This window comes from Seriola lalandi, unplaced genomic scaffold (assembly GCF_002814215.2).
Source record: "Seriola lalandi dorsalis isolate HSWRI2012SDOR001 ecotype SW California unplaced genomic scaffold, Sedor1 jcf7180002054861, whole genome shotgun sequence".
NCBI lineage: Eukaryota > Metazoa > Chordata > Actinopteri > Carangiformes > Carangidae > Seriola > Seriola lalandi.
The window spans coordinates 1,130,708-1,136,657 of record NW_019525414.1 but is presented as its reverse complement, the minus strand read 5'-3'; positions in this window follow the sequence as shown (position 1 = coordinate 1,136,657).

Genomic DNA, 5,950 nt, shown 5'->3' with positions numbered 1-5,950 from the left:
TTTCAATGGTATTAGAAAGTTGATTAAACATGGTTAAGCTTTAAAGCTAACGCCAGCATAGAGGAAGTCAGTAGGTGATGCATGAGTTCAGGAGTATACACGCAGCAGAGAGCAATGTGAGTTTGACCACTGTGTTTTCATCTGTCCAACAGAAAACTCTAACATTAAATATGTTACGCCAGAGTGAGCTTCATCCTTCATTTTTGTCCCTGTAACAGAGGCCCTGCTACCTATGTCCCAGTGAAGATTGGACTGGGTGTCAGAGGCCCTGGTACCTGTGTCTATTGATGTACGAATTTGTCATTTTGTAGTGCTATAGAATTATTATACCCTATATAGTGGACTTGTCACATCCCACAATGCAAAAGAGCTGGGACTTGGTGATGTGGTGAGTCCTGCCGGAGCAGCCAAAAAGTGGGTAAAAAAAGACATACATGGTTTGTATTCATTGTATTTAACTATAACACTGTGTAATAATAACATGAATGAAATATAACAGTTACTGCTCTCTGTGTATCTAGAGTTTGAAATGAACACTACATCATGAATTGTGCACTACAGATATTTATTTTAATTGCAATGGGTGCAGGAGCTCAGGAAGCCGCTGTCAGGGAGTGGCACTAGATTCTCCATGGTTCTCCCTCATATATGAGGCAATAGGTGGCAGGCCATTAATTCAGCCTCCATGCCTCATTGCCTCATCCTGGGGGGGCGAACCATTCTGTTTTGGTATCAGACTCCAGAGGCAGGGAGTGTGTCATCAGGGTCAGAGGAGCCAGGGCCAATCAGAAAGGTAACAATGTGATCCTATTTTGGAACTGCTGGAGAGGGAAGAGAAAAGAGCAGAGGAAGACCCAGGGAGGAGAGACTGCTAACTTTGCTTGAAAAAAATCGTTGAGAAAATGTAAAAAGAAAAAACACCAGAAAGAAATTTGTTTGTTTTCACTAATAATAAAATTGTTGATCAAAAATGCATGAGCGCTGACTGATAAGAACTAATATCTACAAAGGAAATTCTAACATAAATATTTCTGTAACGTATGGGTTTAACATTGTTTCAGTACAGATTAAAGGATATATTATTAGTAAAAGTTTTCATTAAAACAGTTTAAACTATTTACATGAAATGATTATTGAACAAAAAAAACGTATGATGAGTTCTGACTTTTACCGTGTCTGCTTAATAACAGTCGTGGTCCTGAAGAGGTGGAGGAAAGAGAGCAGTGATGCGCCCATGCAGCTGTTCCCCACACTGAAAATCTGGCTGAAGCTGACCACCTCCGTCATCTGGGCCCAGTGCCTCTTCCACAGGCTCAAGTGTGTCTCCATTTCTGAGCCAGAAATTGTGCAGAATGGCACAATAAGCAACAATCTTAACTGCAAAAGCAGGGTTCATTTCCAGAGCCTTGAAAAATATGGATGGCCACCTGGTCTTCATGATGCCAAATGCCCTCTCAATCATAGAACGGGCTTTTGCGTGGTGCCTGTTAAACCTTGCTGCATCTGCACTCCTCACTGGCTCCCTGTAAGGTGTGATGAGTGCAATAGGTTGCGAAATGCAAGGATATCCACCTTCCCCTATACTGGAAAAGCTTCAGGTGGGTACAATCTGTGGACAGAGCACTAATTTTAAGAACTTTGGTGTCATGGACAGAGCCTGGGTATCCCACAAATATGTCCAAGAACTGACACTGGTGGTCACACACGGCTTGCATTTGAACAGAATAAAATCATTTCTTGTTAAAATAGCCCTGAGCATCTGCACTTGGGGGCTTGATCCTTACATGGGAGCCATCAATGCTGCCCAAAACCCTGGAGAATGCTAAAGATCCAGCCAGACATTCAAAGCCAGCAGCAGTTATCTGAAGATTATCAGGTGAAGGAAAGAAGATGTCCCTGTTTTTGAGGCTGATGATTTTGTGTGCAATTCTGTGGATGGTATCATTCACTGTAGAATGTGGGATGCCAAATGCTCTGGAGACAACACAGTAAGAGGTTGCACTTGCCAGCCAAAACGAACATTAGAACCTCTAGGGTTTTGTTTGAAGGTGCACAGGTTTTGGCTGACGTATTGTGGTGGGTACGTTCGGCACAACTTGTGTTTGGGAGATGCATTTTGGACAGGAAGATGATGATTGATTTGGCTGTTTAGTTGTTTCAGTCTGGGGAGTTCAGTCCAGGCGTGCAGGTGGGAACTATCACCAGTGATTGTGTGGGCCACTAGTGTATATATAGCAACATGCTGTGACATTTAACAAACCTCATTCACAAATTCTTGTCCCTGGTCGGTGAGGATCCTTTTTACGGGCACTGAAATGATAAAGAAACGTCACCATACAGTCTGCCACATGTGCAGCTGTTGTACAAGGTAGGGCAAATGCCTCTGACCAAATAGTCCATTATCACACATATATACATGTTGCCTGCATCTGTTTCTGCCACTTTGCCAATGAGGTCCATCCCCCACACAGTTGTGTGTGTGTGTGTGTGTGTGTGTGTGTGTGTGTGTGTGTGTGTGAGCCATGGGGTTCACGCTGCTCTCCCAGAGGACAGAGAAGCAGTGTGACCATGGATGATTTAGAAAATAAATATATGGTGGTCGCCACAAATAAATCAATGTAAGTATGAGAACGTAAAATATTGACGTTGACGTCGTCGATTATGACGACTAATCGCTGCAACCCTATTTGATTTTGATAAAAATATTTTGATAAAAATCAAATAAACCAAAAGAGATATATTGATTTTCTTGAAGAAAAAAAAGAATATTCGGTAACACCATAATTTCGTTGTATGAATCAGGTAGCAATAAACTGACCAGCTCCTACTGATGGGCCTATTTAACATATATTGTGGGCTCGAATGAACTGCGAGTTGTTTAGAGCTACTTCTAACACACAAGGAGAAATGAAATAAAGGGGATGAAAACATAGTCCTGTAGCCACAGAGATCTTCTTGAATGAGCATGTGAATTCCTCAGGTGACTCTAATGTGAATAGCAGCCAGAGAAAACTTTCGTCACCACTCTCAAATGCTTTTCATACAGTGAATCACAAGTTTGATTGATAAGTGCGGTGGGGCGGTAGTGCATGAAGGCAAGGCAATCGACACACTGTAGGCTACCCCCCTCCGACACCCGCCCAACCCCCACCCTCCACCAGATGAAAGGAGGGCCAGAGAGAGGACAGAGAGAGAGCGAGGGAGAGAGAGAGAGTAATCCTCTCACTATAAACCCGAGCTGCAGAGTGCGGCAGCCTCAGTGTGAAGGATGGGAGATGAAACACCGCCGTCGTCCTCCGCTCTGATAATAACAGATGGAGCATCCTACGGTCTGAACAGCACGACCCAGCAGGATGACAAGTCCTCTCGGCCTCTGCTTCCTCCTCCTCTGTGCTCACAAACTCAGTCTGACAGCTGGTAAGTGGACACGACCCTCAACAAGCAGCATCTCCAGGAGTTATAAGCAATGTCTGAATGAGATGTTATGGCATGAAAACAAAGTTCGGAGTGCTCTAAAAAGCTTGAATGATTACAAATTGTTTTTGTGGTGTTTTATGATTTGTTGTTTGTGTGATATTGTTGATGTTCGCCTTATGACTATCACTGACCTTTTTTAGGGTTTCAGAAATATCTTGCTAAGATCGAGATTATTGGAATGTGCTTCATGTTTTGAGTTTAAATTTGTTGTCAAATATCTTGCATTTGTCAGAACTCCCAGGCTGCCTTTGGTTTCAAATCAACTCGCAGAGACTTGAAAGTTCCTTGAATTGGGTAATCCATCACAGTGGACACAGTGAATGTCTGGTTACTGGCCGCGACAGCGTTGTGGTTAGAATTGTTTTCACTTTGTGAGTCTGTGTGTGAGTCATGTATGTCATCATTGAAAATTTGGGCCTGGAGAAACCGACTGTAGTGAGAATTACAACAGTAGCTGTTTTGAGTACTTTGCCGAGTGTTTTTATGTCTTTCTGTCTGTCTGCCTCTCGGTCTGTGGACAGATTTTCTCAGAGCTATAGCATCAAAACCAGCATGATGCAGTCACTAAGCTATACAGGTGTGTAGTTAAGATCAAAATCTGGCAGTGGTCCGACCCACGAGTGCTGAGTATTACTCATGGTGTAATGATGTATGAATGCTTATGTCATAAATAATAATATCTACATTATTACATGAGTACTCATGGCTCAGACTCATTGCTGGGAATGTCAGCATGTTGAGGTCATGGCTCGTGTGATTTCAGACTTTTCAAAATTGTATTACATCAAATGATAAGTGTGTCACTGTCAGAGATGGACAAAGTACACAACCTCCTTACTTGAGTTACAGTATAGATCCCCCTGGTCAAATATGACTCCCATACAAGTGAAAGTTGTATTTTTTTTTTTAAATGTCAACACATTGTTTTATTATTCCACAGTGTATTTACAGAACTGAATGACTCTGAAACAATCTACCAAATACACTGAGTTACTTGTAGAACCTGTAGAATAAAAGCTTGTAGAATATTCAAAGCCTGCAGAAATGGCCATAAAAACACAGCTATTGTTTTTGTATTTTTTTTAGTCAGTAAAAATAATAATAAAGTCTGGTAATTTCTTTACTAAAGCTTCAAACACAGACCTCAGATCAGAGCATGGTCTCTGGTGAAGAATCTTCTGCCTCATCTTTATCTAACGTCGCCATGGTTAGGACACTGACAGGTTCAAACATGACCGACAGTGGAGGGGTTGATTGTGTTTGGTTTTTCTCCTGTGATGAACACAGTGGATGATCTATCACATTTTCAAAATAAAATTCATTCACTGACTGAAAGTCTTTCATAGAAATGTAGTGGAGTCAAAAGTACAATATTTGTCTTTAAGTTTAGTGGAGTAAAAGTCACAAGTTTCCAAAAAATATATATGATATAAAAAAAAAAAAATATAGAAGTACAGTACTTCATTAAAAGTACTTGACAACTGTCCACCCCTGGTCATGGTAAAAGCAGACATGATCCACACTGATGGATTGTGTAACTGAAGCAAGTTGTAAGTCTCTGCCACTGGATCTTCTTAATGCAAGACTGGATTACCACACAAAATGGACAACAACTCTGAGGCCCAGACCCCCAGACGCTATAACAGCTCCAGGTTCACTGTGTGACTATTTATTTATTTTATTATTTATTTATTTTTTTTCGTAATTTGATTAATTTTGAATTTGTGGTTTTCTCTTATAGAAGGGCCCTGTCTGACAATCTTAAAACATTTATCATTTTATTTTGTGCTAGGGGTCACAGTCCTAAATAAATACATCCAGCAACAACGTTCAGTGCCAATGCAGGAAGTAGTGTGTCTCTAATGAAGAACGACAAAGTGTGGATGTCGGGAAGACGGATGAGTGTCTAACAAGTCGGATTTTAAAGGAGGATGACATCCTTTAAAAGACCTATAATTAACCTTTCCTGTTGCCTAACCTAATATTCACCAAATGCAATTTATTTATCATATCTACAATATTTCCCTTTAACCATTTGCAGGGAATGAGAGCAGAGCGACAAAGTTTTGCCCCAGGGCCCTCTAGCAGGTTAATCTGGCCATGATGAAATTAATGATAATGTTAATAACAAGTGGTTGCCTGGCAGCTAATAAACCATAGAACTGAAAATAGTTTCATCTGCTTTGGAAAGTTTCCAATAACAAAAACATACAAGAACATACAATTATATTGCTGTGTCACTATAAATCCAGCAGCTGCAATCGAAGAAGCACTAGAGAGGGGGCCGTGGCTCAGTCAGCCGCTGATCCCTGGGTTGTTGGTTTGAATCCAGAGGCTACTGTACTTCTGTACAACCTCAGGTTTAACTCTATTTCCCACCTTTAAAAAACCTTACTCAGTCTTACTCAATCCTCCACCACCCCCACCGGACACAAATCTCTCAGCTGCTATTTTTGCCTCCTTTACTGAAAAG